Source organism: Octopus sinensis, linkage group LG5 (genome assembly GCF_006345805.1).
Source record: "Octopus sinensis linkage group LG5, ASM634580v1, whole genome shotgun sequence".
Lineage (NCBI taxonomy): Eukaryota > Metazoa > Mollusca > Cephalopoda > Octopoda > Octopodidae > Octopus > Octopus sinensis.
In genome coordinates, this window is record NC_043001.1 from 117,066,613 (window position 1) to 117,081,129 (window position 14,517).

The following is a 14,517-nucleotide window of genomic DNA, read 5'->3' on the forward strand; positions in this document are numbered from 1 at the left end:
GAAGACTTACATCCAAAACTCAAGAGTCTCTCAGTAGCAGCTGACAAATAGTAGTTGTAAATATGAATTATATCTGATGCTGACAGGAAACTCCAAATCCTGGACAGAAGTGTTCCATGCTTCTATTATATAAATACATACATGTTTATGTGTGTGTGTGTGCTTAAATATTAATGTCTTTTCTTACTTTAACAAATATCTTTTATACACAAAATACATACATGATTAGAACTGAGATAAAAGTAAAATGTCAGTAGTGTGAGAAACACCTCATCTTTTGACTCAGACACACATATACATCATCTATTGTTTGACTGCCTTCTACTTCAATACCATTTCATTATTGTAACAATGGACTAACTCCCAAGCTAATTATCATTTGTGGATCGTCTGATCTAGTTATCTGTCAACATTGTCAATAGTATTTCAATACTATATTTCACATAGCTAGTGATCTGTTCAATATAAGATATGGGAAGCACTCCGTCGGTTACGACGATGAGGGTTCCGGTTGATCCGAATCAACGGAACAGCCTGCTCGTGAAATTAACGTGTAAGTAGCTGAGCACTCCACAGACACGTGTACCCTTAACGTAGTTCTCGGGGATATTCAGCGTGACACAGAGAGTGACAAGGCCGGCCCCTTGAAATACAGGTACAACAGAAACAGGAAGTAAGACTGAGAGAAAGTTGTGGTGAAAGAGTACAACAGGGATCACCACCATCCCCTGCCGGAACCTCGTAGAGCTTTTAGGTGTTTTTCGCTCAATAAACACTCATAACACCCGGTCTGGGAATCGAAACCGCGATCCTATGACCGCGAGTCCGCTGCCCTAACCACTGGGCCATTGCGCCTCCACCAATATAAGATATGCTCATTCAGTGATTTGTCAACACAGTCTGCAGTAATTCACTACTGCCTGTATATACTGAGCCAGTCAACGTTCCAACTAAATTATATACTCATACTGGTGGATGTCAACATATGACACAATCAGTAGAGAACCAAACAAAATACCTTGTAGTGTTCATTTACATCTCTTTATTTTAGCCTTCATTTTTCCACAGTCAATGAAATAAGTATCTGCCAAATATTAAGGAGTCAATTTGTCTGGCTACAGACCTTAACCCTTTAGCATTCAGGTTGCTCTGTCAAATGTAATGCTTATTTATTCACATTGTTTTGAATTTATCATCCATTACTTTGTAGCTTTAAGATTTCAATGATGTGAATATTTACTTTTAGAATGATGTTGCAGGGCAGGTGTGAAAGCCCTGATCCAGTCAGTTTGAACATAAAACAGGTAGAATATCTGGGCCTGATATGGCTTGTTTGAGTATTAAAAGGTTAAACTTTGTGGTGGCCTTACATATTATATAAGAAATTGCTATTAGTGTGCTTAACACAAAGTAAAAAGTAGAATGGTAGAAACCCTAATGTCACAGACTAAATGTATTCTAGTATTTAGTTGTGACCCTTTAGTTTCAAAACCCACCAAGAAACTCTGATGGCCTTTCATGCTTTCAGCATTGATAAAAGAAAAAGCACCAAGTATATACTGTAAGGGTCACATACAAATAACCATATCTCTTCCCAACAAATTTGGGATTCTTGTTGTTGTTTAATCTCAGGTCAGTTCTGATTGTACAGACTTATGATCAAAAGTATTCCAACTGTGACCATCCCATATTTTTATGTACCAAGAAGCTGAATTTTCCTATGTGCCTTGTTTTCTTTTGAGATAGTAATGTGTGATTTCAGGAAGAACTGATTACAGGCTTAAGTTTTTTTTTGTTGTCAAGTATTGTGAATGAGTCTTGGAATCTGTTATTCCATTAATTCCATTGACAGGTTCCTCTAAGGCTTTTATACATGATACATTTCTCTTTCACTTCTATTTTCCATACAAACAGACTCTCTTTGTATTAACCAATGTGGCATTCCCTTTTTTTTTTTTTGTTCACCAAATATGGTGCAGTATGATTTGAGGGAGATTTGGCTGCTAAAATACATATTATTTGTGACAATGATTTTCAAATTGCTCTAACAGTATAAAACAGAAGTGAAATGGCTTCCCAGGACTCAAAATTAACTCTTAGAATGGCTTACTAGTTGAACAGCGATGACCTTATTATAATGAAATAATGACTTTAGTTTAAGGTGGTGAATTGGTTTAAGTATTAGAATAACTGCTTTGTGGGTATATGTTCTGATTGTGTGATCTGAGTTCAGATCCCACCAACTTTGCTTTTCACCCTTTCAGGATTGATAAATGAAATACCAGCGCAGGCCAGTAGATTAGTGTAACTGTTAGACTATCACCAAGGTGTCTTGTGGTATCTATTCCAGTTTTGTACATTCTGAGTTCAAACACCTGCCTAAACCATCATTACAGAGAGGTCACCTCTTGTGGTTGTACTAATAAAACCAAAAGAAGGTAACTGAACTCAAAAGAAATAGTGTCCTAATTAAGTAGGAACGAACTAAGGACACAAACTGATGATGATGCTGGTGGATTTATCTGCAATTAAAGTGAAGTCTATTTGCCAATGTGCTGCAGCATAGCACATGTGAAAGAAAATTAAATTATGAATTTAAAGCAGCTCTAGCAATGTAAACATTATTGGTCCTACATACATAGTCTATGTGTTTTGTTTATGTGCCAAATTTGTTGCAGATATAGCGTCTGGGGAAATCTCCTCAAATGACACTGAGCCTTAAAGAACATCTGTTGACAGATCACAGCCTCTAGTAAAATGGCAAAATTATATATTTATACATAGGGCAGATGGTCTAGTGGTTAGGATGTTGTACTCACAATCGCGATCACATAGTTTCAGTTCCTAGACCAGATGGTGTGTTGTGTTCTTGAGCAAAACACATCATCCCACATTGCTCTGCGATCAGTGTGACACCTGACGCATGACACACAGTGCACCTGTTCAGACAACATCAATTTGATGGAGGAAGTGAGCTAATGTGTGGGATGAACATTCGATGACTATAAACAAATCATTGGTGCAGGTCATTCAGCAAGCTGAACATTCAAGTGTTGCCTTCAACAGGAGTGTTCTGTCCTTACCTTCGAAACACACTTTGAGTCGAACCAAGGACAGCTGATGAAGGGGAATTTTCCTTGTATTGTTTGTCCTGTACTCTGTTTTTTCGTTGTTTAAAAAAACTCCGTTTCCTTATTTGATTTTATGTTCTCGTCTCTTGTGTTCTATGTTTATTTGTGGTGTCCTGTACTCATATATATATATGTATGCATGTATATATACATGTAGATGTAAGTATATACATATATGTATGTATATATGCATATATTTTATTTATTTATTATATTACTATATGACCGAACGCACGCGTTATTTCTCTATTTCTCTTCTCCAAGTTTTTATTTATATATATATATATACATACATACATATATATATATATATATATATGCACACATATATATACATATACATGTGTGTGTGTATGTGTCACACTTTTGCTAAAAATCTGTTGCAATGAATGTACCAACAAAAAAAATCTATTTTATTAAATTGTAAAAAAAAAAAATAATAATTACACACCCCACCTCCAAAATTATCTAAGATTTTAACAAAAAACACAAAATTGATAAATCTTTAATTCAATTTGTCATGCATGAATTCCATAATAATGTTTTCAGCCACAACAGTTTGGGGATATAACTTCTTCACTATTTAAATTACAAACACAATCCATGAAACCTCAGGCCAGATATTAAATGGATACAATTTATTTGCTATTATAATTAAAGAGGTCAACGAGTTTTTCTCTGTGCAGTAATTTCTCTTTATGTTCTATTTATTTTCTTTATATTAATTTGGTTAATAATAGAAGAGTCCTAAATTAACACAAGTGGTCTGAGTCACATCCCACACAGTTCTTGGTCTTATCTTGATCATGTAGAGGAAAATGTCAAAAGTGGAATAAGAAGCCTATTTTGGATCATACACTATTAGTCATTTCCCTCCTGCTAAACACTTTCTACCATTAAGCCTAATCAATAAATAAATTATGAACATTAGAGGAGATTCAATGTAAAGCTGAGTTAATTTAATATAGCAGCCAAATCCTATCTGGTTTGTTCCTTTAATTGTTGAATATTCACTTTCCATCTCCTTGTTTCTCTATCTCTCTCTATATACACATATATCTACTAATCTCTAACTTACAAACAATATAGGGTATTATGTATTATTAGATAATATTGTACACAAACAAAATAAAACTGATCGTAAAAGACAAGAATACAGTCATCAGTCAAAGTGTATTAAGCTCTTAAGCAAAACACTCGCATTTACTTAAATGAATATTTTAAAGATTCAGTTAAGCCAGATTTAAGGACAAAATGATTGATTAGTAGGATAGTTGTCGTCTAAAATAAAGTAATATTGAGATGATCTTATGAATCAGACCACCTGTTGTAGATCATGAGATAGTCAAGGAAATGAAAACTACCTACTGGGGACCCTGAGATGATCAAGTGAATCAGGACTTTCTGCAGTAAACCAGATCGTCATCATCATCATCATCATCATCATCATCATCATTTCCTCTAAATTTGAGACCTTGTGTTAATCTATGTAAGATTTCTTGGGAATCCACAGTGGTATTTTAAGGGTCCATAAAAAGATTTGATTTGAATGTATGTATAGTAAGAGACAGCTAGGTTTCTTTCTTTAACATTGCTGGCATGAGTTGGATGGTTTAACAGAAGCTGGCAAACCAGAAGACTGCACAGTTCTCTACTGTTTGCTTAGTATGGTTTCTACTACTGGTGCCTTTCCTAATGCTAACCACTACCACTTTACAGAGTGTACTGGGTGCTTTTTATGTGGCACTAGCACCAGCAATTAAACCAAGTAAATTGCAAAACATGACTCCTTGACTGAGGGGTGGGTAGTTATAAGGAAGGTGGTGTTGTGCAAGGTAATGAGAAATTAGAGTATGATAGAAGAACAGAAACAGGTGTCTTGCTGTAGAGGGGATACAGATAGCCAAGTTAATCCAGAGTGCCTATTGTATACTCTGAGATGGTCAAGTAAATCAGTGTCTATGTAAAGGCAGGCTTTGTAGAGAGAAGGACAAAATGAACTGAGATCAGTAGAGTGAGAGGCCTGGTAGTGCAGGTGCCATAAGATAGGATCTTGTGATCAATGTTAACCATTCATCAGTTCATATATGTGCAAGGCCTGAGCAAGATTGTTTGAGGAAGACTATAAAGTGCCTATACATTCAAGTCTACCCTCAACATACTAATGACATTATTAAAAGAGAAGGTCACCAACTTGCATCACAGGAGCCTGACACCAGTATCAATACAAGTATTGCTGTCAAAATGCTAAGAACCAGAACAGATCTGTCAAACCACTGCCTTGGATGCTACTTTTTTTTTTTATTGCCCCTGAAAGGATGAAAGGCAAAACTGACCTTGACAAAATGCATTACAGTATTTAGTTATATGACTCTAAGTGCTAAGTTCAAATCTTACCAGAGTGACTTTACCTTTCATCCTTCTAGGTTTGTTAAAATAAATTACCAGTGAGGTATTGAGGAGTGGGGTGTCAATTTAACTGGTTGTTCCCTGTGTGACCTTGTGTATATTTTAGTTGTTGAGTAGATACAACCGAATAGATCAGTGAAAACGGAATGGAGTCAGTTCAATGGTTGTGAGCTATTTTGTAAGATCCATCTTCTGAGCTCATTGGATAAATTTACCATTCTTTTTTTTTTTAAGAAATTAATAAAATAAATACTAGTGATGTGCATGTGAAGCGACTCCACCTTCCTCCAAATTTGAGACCTTGTGTTAATCTACGTAAGATTTCTTGGGGATCCACAGTAGTATTTTAAGGGTCCATAAAAAGATTTGATTTGAATGTATGTATAGTAAGAGACAGCTACGTTTCTTTCTTTAACATTGTACATAATTCAAACTATAGAAGTGAATGAGTGAATTACAAAATAGTAATTTTGAAAGAAGTATCTATCAAATTAGTTCTTTAAAACACTGAATGGCTATGAGGGTCTACCACAGTGAAATTGTAATCGAAGGGGCCCATAGGAAAAAATGGTTCACAACCACTGGGTTAAGTAATGTAAAGGACTAATTCCCTCCCTCAAAATTTCCAGGCCTTGTGCCTCTGCTAGAAACAATAAGGCTGGTGGATTGGTAGACGTGTTAGAGTTAGAAAAATACCTTGTGGTATTTGTTCTGGCTCTTTACATATTGCGTTCAAACCCCACTGAGGTCAACTTTGCTGTTCATCCTTTTGTGGGGGCGATAAAAATACAGGGATCTTTTCGGTTTGAACGGCAGTTTTTAACATAATTTCTAGGTAACTAAACACTTTTAAACTTCATATACTAGTAGAATGTGTTTATAAAACATCTTTTTCTCATGGCTTTATTGAGAAAATTCTATGGTTTGTAAGATATTTGTTGGTTTTTTTCAATTTCTGCAAATTCAACCAATCACTGACGTCTATTGAGGTAAAAAAAAACATTCTGTGCCGTATGAATTTGTCCCTCGTTTAAGAAACAGATTGGGTTTATTTACATTTGTGAAGAAAAAAAGATACCCTTCCCCTAACCCTAACCCTAAAACAGATTGAAATGCAATAGATCGATACTAGGGTCATAATTATGGATGACAATTTCATGTGACACCGCTAGAAAAAAACTGCCGCTCAAACCGAAAAGATCCAAATACAGTACCAGTCAAGTACTAGGTTTGATTATATTGACTCGTACGTTTCCCCTAAAATTGCTGGCCTTAAGTCAAATTATAAACACTGCTACTACTACTACTACTACTACTACTACTACCTTCTAACTTTAAAAGAAAATTGGAGTAAAATATTGAAATATATGTCAAACGAAATTTAATACTTGAATCATAATTTAAAATGAATACATTTCTGGAAGAATCAAAATTCGAAAACAATCCGTCGTCAGCACCTTCGCCACCTTTTTCTTTTCTTTTTTTTTTTTCTCAATGGTGACTTTAAACCCAGTTTAGGAGAAAAAAAAGGAAAATTGGGGATAACATAGTTTGGTTGAAGAGAATAGCTTAACGTCAGCATCTGGTCTAGATTTAAACAACTAAAAAATATGTTCAACCACTACGACTAATTCTGAGGAAGGAATAAGGGAAATTAGAGGTGATGACGGGGATGAGGCCGACAATGATGATGATGATGAGGAGGAGGAGTAGGATGATGATGATGATGATGTAATTATTCAAGTTGCGTCTAGGGAACTTAATGCAAGCTGTCGTCGTAATGGTAGAGAGGATGGTGGTGACGGTGGTAGCAAGTGGTGGTGTTGCTGGCGGAGTAATTTAGACACGAACCTGTTAAGTGTGTGTGTACGGGCAAGCAGTAGCTGCCTGTGTGTATATGTGCATGTAGTTTTGTAAGTAAGCATGTGTGTATGTAGATAGTTTTATACACGAGCCTATGTGCGTGCGTGTGTGTGTGTGTGTGAGCGTGTATGTAGATTTGTTTTATACATAAGCATACGCGTGTGGGAATCCTTGAAAATGCACGTAAAAAGAGAAACGAGCATGTGTGGTGTATATGTTTATAAGCAAGTATAAACACAAGCCTTTATAAATGCAATATGCATGGGTTTAAAAAAAAATAATAATAAAAATACAAACAACTAATGTACATTCACGTTTGTACTTGCTTATTACATATAATGAATGTCTGTGCGACTGCAAGTATGTGTGTGTGTGTGTGTGTATGTATGTATGTATGACTGTACGTGTGTAAGTGCGTGTGAGGAGCTCGTGTGCGCGCTCTCAGACCTAAATAATAAAAATGACCTACTGTGGTAGAAAATGTGTCTCGACACCTTCATGCACAAGTGCGCGCACGCACAGACACACACATACATACATAAATACACGCATACACATACACGAGACAGAAGGAGAAATACATATCGTCAATACATATATATAAACCGTAGAAGATCCTGTCTGCAGAATTAAGGAATAATTTCAAGTTTCCTTCATTAAATACTACACAGCATAAGCCAAACGCTCCACTTTCTAGAAATGGTAATCAAAATCTGCCTCAAATTACTTGTTAACCGTCTTAAGGCATAAACAAAACATTGTAAATCCCTTGACATGTACACATACATACATAGATACATACATAACAGGCAGGAGTTACAGAGTGACTCAATGAGCGAAAGTTTCGTGTATTGCCCATATACAAAACTTTCGATCCTTGAGTCACTCTGTAACTTTTGCCGATTATTAATAATCATTATATATATATATATATATATATATATACTAGCAGTATCGCCCGGTGTTGCTCGGGTTTGTAAGGGAAATAACTATATAAGCATTTTTAGAGAGTTATAGCCAAAAAATAGCAAAAAAATGCATTAAAAATGGAAAAAAAATTATGGTAATTTTTTTTAAAATCGTTGACTCATCGTAGACATTTTTAGAGAGTTACTTCCCTTATATAATAGCGAAAAAATGCATTAAAATGGAAAAAAATGATGGTAAATTATTTTTTAAATCGTAGACTCATCGTAGACGCGCGCTAATACCCAGAAGGGCTCGATATGAATCACGACTATAAGATACCCGGTTTTGGTTACACTGCACCGCAAAATGTGGGAGTAGTTAGGAATCTAAATCGTAGGAGACAGACAGCACACAACCTCACTTTTATATATAAAGTTATATGCATATATCAAAAATGGGGAAGACCGGTTTATGGGATTACCTTAGGTTTCCGGTCCATAAAGGGTTTTAGCTTTATTGGCATATCGTCAGATCCCAAAAACCTGTTGGCCCATGACGACATACCATAAAGCTAAACCCCTTATGAACGGGAAACATAAAGTAATCCCATAACCCGGCCTTCCCCATTTTTAATATATACTGCTCTACATCATAGAGCGTGCTTCTTCTTTCGGATTTATGTTTTCTACAAACGATATATATATATATATATATATATATATTATATATATATACGCAGTAATTCCTCGCCAAATCGCGGTTTATTATTTAAGCTTATGCCAATTCCTCCACGGTGTTGTTTTGCATTTATAATAAAATAAATATATACAAATTGTAAAAAAAAATAATAAAAAATATACTGGTACTTTATTTATCGACCCCGAAAGGATGAAAGGCAAAGTCGACCTCGGCGGAATTTGAACTCAGAACGTAACGACAGACGAAATACCGCTAAGCATTTCACCCGGCGTGCTAACGTGTGTCTGTATGTGTGTGTGTGTATGTATGTATGTATTATACACACACACACTCATGTTTTGAGTTCTATTTTCCTGACTACATCAGCAAACCCATGTATATAAGTGTTGGAGGGGGGGGGGCAACCTTTTCATCATAGACTGGCCCTTTTGATTAAGGTAAACTTGGGGGTCAAGAAACCACATTGACGGTAAAATATCATTATCGTCAGAAAAGGGAGAGTGTCTATATTGTCGCTCTATAACATACGTTATAGAACTGGAATACGCAATTAAACACAAATCAAAATTAGTTGTAAATAATCTAAAAACCAGTACTAATTATCATTCTTTAGATTTGTATAAATGGCCACTTATTATTGACATGGCAAACACTAATACTATGGCATATAAAACCCGAAAGACAAGAAACCAAAATCCAGTCTTCTTCATGCTAATTAATGATAGTTATTAAATGACCATTTATAATAAATATTTTGAGTTACATATCAGTGTCCATTTTAGTGTGAAGAGTCATCAATTTGTTTTCTACCCGGATTGAAATACAAATGTCCTCCTTTATTTAAAATATTATAATGTATACTATTTTATTCTAAACTAGTTCGTGTCATGGGAGTGGGCGAGGAAGTAGAGTTAAAGAAAATACAATTTCTTACTAGACAAGTTGTCAAATTATAGAAGTAAAGACAGACTAAGAGTGGATACATGTATACATGCATGCAATACATACATACACTTACATGCTTACATACAGACATCTTTACAAACATATATACATAATACAAATGTACATACATACATGCGTACATACACTTACATGCATACATACATACATGTTTACAAACGTATATACACATATACATATAAAACATACATACATACATACATTAGGTTTCTATTTCATTAAAAAAAAAGAACAAACAATAAACTGCGTGAAATGAGATGTTGTTTAACTCTAAGTTAACCCTGATTAATCAGATCAAGTAATGACCATGCTAGCTTTTCATTTATGCTCTATCTCAGACTACACCATTCAGTGTGTTCTACCTTTTTTTTTTATTAAAAAAATGGTAGGGTGTTATTTAAATGAAATTTAGTTATATGAAGCAAGTTGAGCCCGCTTAGAGGTCTTCCTTGTTAGGTCATAAAAGTTCATATGTTGTAGGGAGAAGCTGAATGGTGGCATTTGGACTAGGCTCTTTGAAGAGATGAGAAAGAATATAGAGAACAACTGTGAAGATGGCTTTGGCTTTCGTCCTTCCGGGCTCGATAAAATAAGTACCAGTTGAGGACTGGGGTTGATGTAATCGACTAGCCCTCTCCCACCAAATTTCAGTCCTTGTACATACAGCAGATAGGATTATTATTATTATTATTATGGTAGTGGTGACAAGCTCGTAGAAACGCTAGCACACCAGACTTACTGGCATTTCATTCTAGTCTTCATGATCTGAGTTCTAATTCCACTAATTTCAGGGGCCGATAAAATAAAGTACCTATTTCTTTATTGCCCACAAGGGACTAAACATAGAGGGGACAAACAACGACAGGCATAGGGATTAAGTCGATTACATCGACCCCAGTGCGTAACTGGTACTTAATTTATCGACCCCGAAAGGATGAAAGGTAAAGTCGACCTCGGCGGAATTTGAACTCACAACGTAACGGCAGACGAATACGGCTACGCATTTCGCACTCAAGTACAGGGGTTTCAACCAACTACCCTCTCCCCTCAAAATTACTGTAATTATTATGAGGACAAGCAAGCAGAAATCAACCTTGCCCTTCGTCCTTCGGGTACCGATAAAATAAAGTACCAGTAAAATACCGGTGTCGATAGAATCGACACTTCTCTTCCCTCAAAACTGCTGGTTTCTGCCTAAATTAGTAACCATTGAGGGCACTTGCCCTAGTGGTCGGGCGACCGTGGTTTTGTGGGGTCACCACAAGCAGCCCTATGTAGTCTTTCCCTTTTGGGGAATTATTCATTATTATAACTTCCTGTTGTTACTGTTTTTGTTTTGTTTTTTTTACTTTTTGCACGCCTTTCATGTAACCCCACATTGTATTGTCACTGATGTTGTAGACCCTTAATAGTTAATAAAAAAAAAAGGGAAATATTATTATTATCATTATTATTTAAGGTAGCGAGCTGACAAAATCAGGTTTTGCGTTCTGAGTTCAAATCCCATCGAGGCTGACTTTTCTTTTCATCCTTTCGAGGTCGATAAAAGTACCAGTTGCGCACTGGGGTCGATGTAATCGACTAGTCTCCTCCAACGAAAAATTCAGGTCTTGTATCTTTTAGTAGAAAGGATTATTATTATTATTATTATTATTATTAGGCGCAGGAGTGGCTGTTTGGTAAGTAGCTTGCTTACCAACCACATGGTTCCGGGTTCAGTCCCACTGCGTGGCATCTTGGGCAAGTGTCTTCTACTATAGCCTCGGACAGACCAAAGCCTTGTGAGTGGATTTGGTAGACGGAAACTGAAAGAAGCCCGTCGTATATATATATATATTATATATATATATATATATATATATATATATATATATATATATATATGTGTGTGTGTGTGTGTGTGTGTATGTATACGTTTATGTGTATACATCGCTTGTGTGGTGTGTTTATATCGGCAAAAGAGACCGATAGAATAAGTACTGGGTTTACAAAGAATAAGTCCCGGGGTCGACTAAAGGTTTCAAATGACAGAATTCAAGTAAAAGAGTAAAGAGTATTATCAGGTTAATGCCTTGCAGTATTTAGTTGTCAGTTCAAATCCCGCCGGGGTCAACTTGGTCTTTCATCCTCCCACGGTGGATAAAATAAGATCCCAGTTAAATATTGGGAGTTGATGTAACTGACGAACGCTGACCCTCAAAATCAACTAAATAAACAACAATTATTATTAGAGAAAATACCTATTATTCCCCCCCCCCCATTCTGAGTTTAAATCCCATCGAGATCGCTTTACTTCTCATTTTTCTAGGAGTCTATTAAATAAAGTACCAGCAAAGTACTTGAGATACTGGGTGGGAGTCGATGTAATCGACTAAGTACTCCCCACTAATTTTTGGTCTTGTGCTAATGTCATAAATGCTTATTTAAGACGGCCGGGTGTTTTCAGAGTGATTTGGTTGCTATTACTAGCAGGTCGAGTGACTAAAGAGAGAGTCTCCTTTGCTAACTCATAAAAGTTAATGCCACAACCTTCCTCATAACAGAAATAACTAACAAAAACACAATAATACAATAAAAACAATCAACAAATAGCAAAGAAATTAATACTAACAAGGGGTCAAATCCAAGAGTTCGCGTGGGTTAAATAATTAATTAGGTTGCCCTACTCTCAGGACGAGGGTCTGAATCCGCTGCAAGTATTTCGTTAAGGTCCTCTCCGTTCATAAGCTCATCATCCGTTTACCAAACTGAAACTCAGCTACAAATCATATCTAAGAGTCAGACTTCAATACTGCCCGCCCCTTAAAGTATCCTTATCATTTCTAAAAGGTTTAAATGAACACAATTACTTATGAAGCTCATCGCAGACCGCTTTGCAGATTCAATTTATAATAAACATTTATGTATAGAAATAGAATATTCCCTCGTTATTCTTATTGTTTTCAGTTCTACATCTCTTAGTTATATGGTTTTTCTGCATGAGAATATGTTTGTTTGAATTCTGTCTTGTTTGTTGTTAGATGCTGTTATTTTTTTATGGTGTTTGGTCGTAACGGTTATGATGTTGTTCATGTTCTTGATGATGATGACGGTGATATATTTTTGTGCTATTGTTTGGTCGTAACAGTGGTGGTTGTGATAATGATGATGTTGATATCTTTTATCTTTGGCAGTCAGGAATTCTGATCGGTAACCAGGACAACCGAGTCATCCCAGCAGCTTTTAAATGTCAAATGGACGCAGTGGAAATGTCTTTCTTCGTAAAAACCACCACCACGATATCAACAGCGACGACGATGATGGTGATGGTGATGATGATGACAACACTGCCAATTAAATGGAATTACATGGTAATGTCAAGCCATACACCGTTCCCACCAAACCCTAAATAATACAGAAACTAAAACGGCAACAACAAACAAAGGGGAGTCTTTTACGTGGTTGCCAAACCTTCTAGAAATAACAGTTACACCCCCCACAAATTAACACGCAATTGTTTAACACGCGCGCGCACCTGCTCACACATACAACGTACATTGTTGTTAATATGCCTGAAAAAAATCGAGGTGGTCATATATGGTTCGAATTGATAATAGACCTGCTCGATTGGGGTGGGGGGCTGACTTAGGGCTAATCACCAATCACACGGGAAACGCAGCAACTACGATCTGACACTACTAATATTATCTCCATACAGTGTCAGACGGAAAACACACCAGATGCTTTAAATGGAAACATTTGAATAAAATATCTTATTTAATCTACATAAAACATGAAAATATTGAAACCGGTGCAAGCACGACACAACACTAGACATCCGCAAATTCACTACACGTCTAGAAATTCATTACGCTACACTTCTACAAATACACTACACATCTAAAAATTCACTACAGCACACTTCTACAAATATACTACAGAATACATCTACAAATCCGCTATACTACACTTCTACGAATTTAATACATTTCTATTGTACAAATACACTACACTATACTTCTACAAATACATTACACTTTTCTAAATACGTTATAGTTCACCTCTACAAATTTACTACGCATTTACAAGTACACTATACTTCTACGATTATGCTACACTTCTACAAGTTTATTACATTTCTACAAATTGACTGCACTACACTGTATTTCCACAGTAAACTTCAACGAATTCCTAAGACTACACTTCTACGAATACACTACACTGCACATCTACAAATTCACTACTACACTTCTACATATTCACAACACTACACTTCTACAAATATGCTACATTACACTGTGACAAATACACCGTGCTACTACAATCATTCACACTACATTTCTACAAATACATTACAACTACACCTCTCCAATCCTACACACCAAGATACATTTTACAATGTATCATACGTCTCTATAGTATTTAGGATTAAGGCGGCGAGGAGCGAGCAGAACTGTTAGCACGCTGTGCAAAAATGCTTAGCGGCATTTCGTCCGTCTTTACGTTCTGAGTTCAAAATCCGCAGAGGTCGACTTCGCCTTTCATCCTTTCGGGGTCGATGTAA

At 36.1% G+C, this 14,517-nt stretch overlaps 1 protein-coding gene across 2 annotated transcripts in view; it reads right to left on the bottom strand.

The window, feature by feature from the left end:
- Positions 1 to 14,517, bottom strand: part of LOC115212018 (tRNA wybutosine-synthesizing protein 2 homolog) — a 48,363-nt gene that overhangs the window by 17,178 nt on the left and 16,668 nt on the right. The window contains exon 1 of one of the 2 annotated variants that reach the window (XM_036503010.1): positions 12,586 to 12,866. The exons of the other annotated variant lie outside the window; for it this stretch is intronic. The gene's annotated coding sequence lies outside the window, so the exon portion shown is untranslated. Of the gene's footprint in view, positions 1 to 12,585; positions 12,867 to 14,517 lie in introns of those variants that run through there. 2 annotated transcript variants of the gene reach the window in all.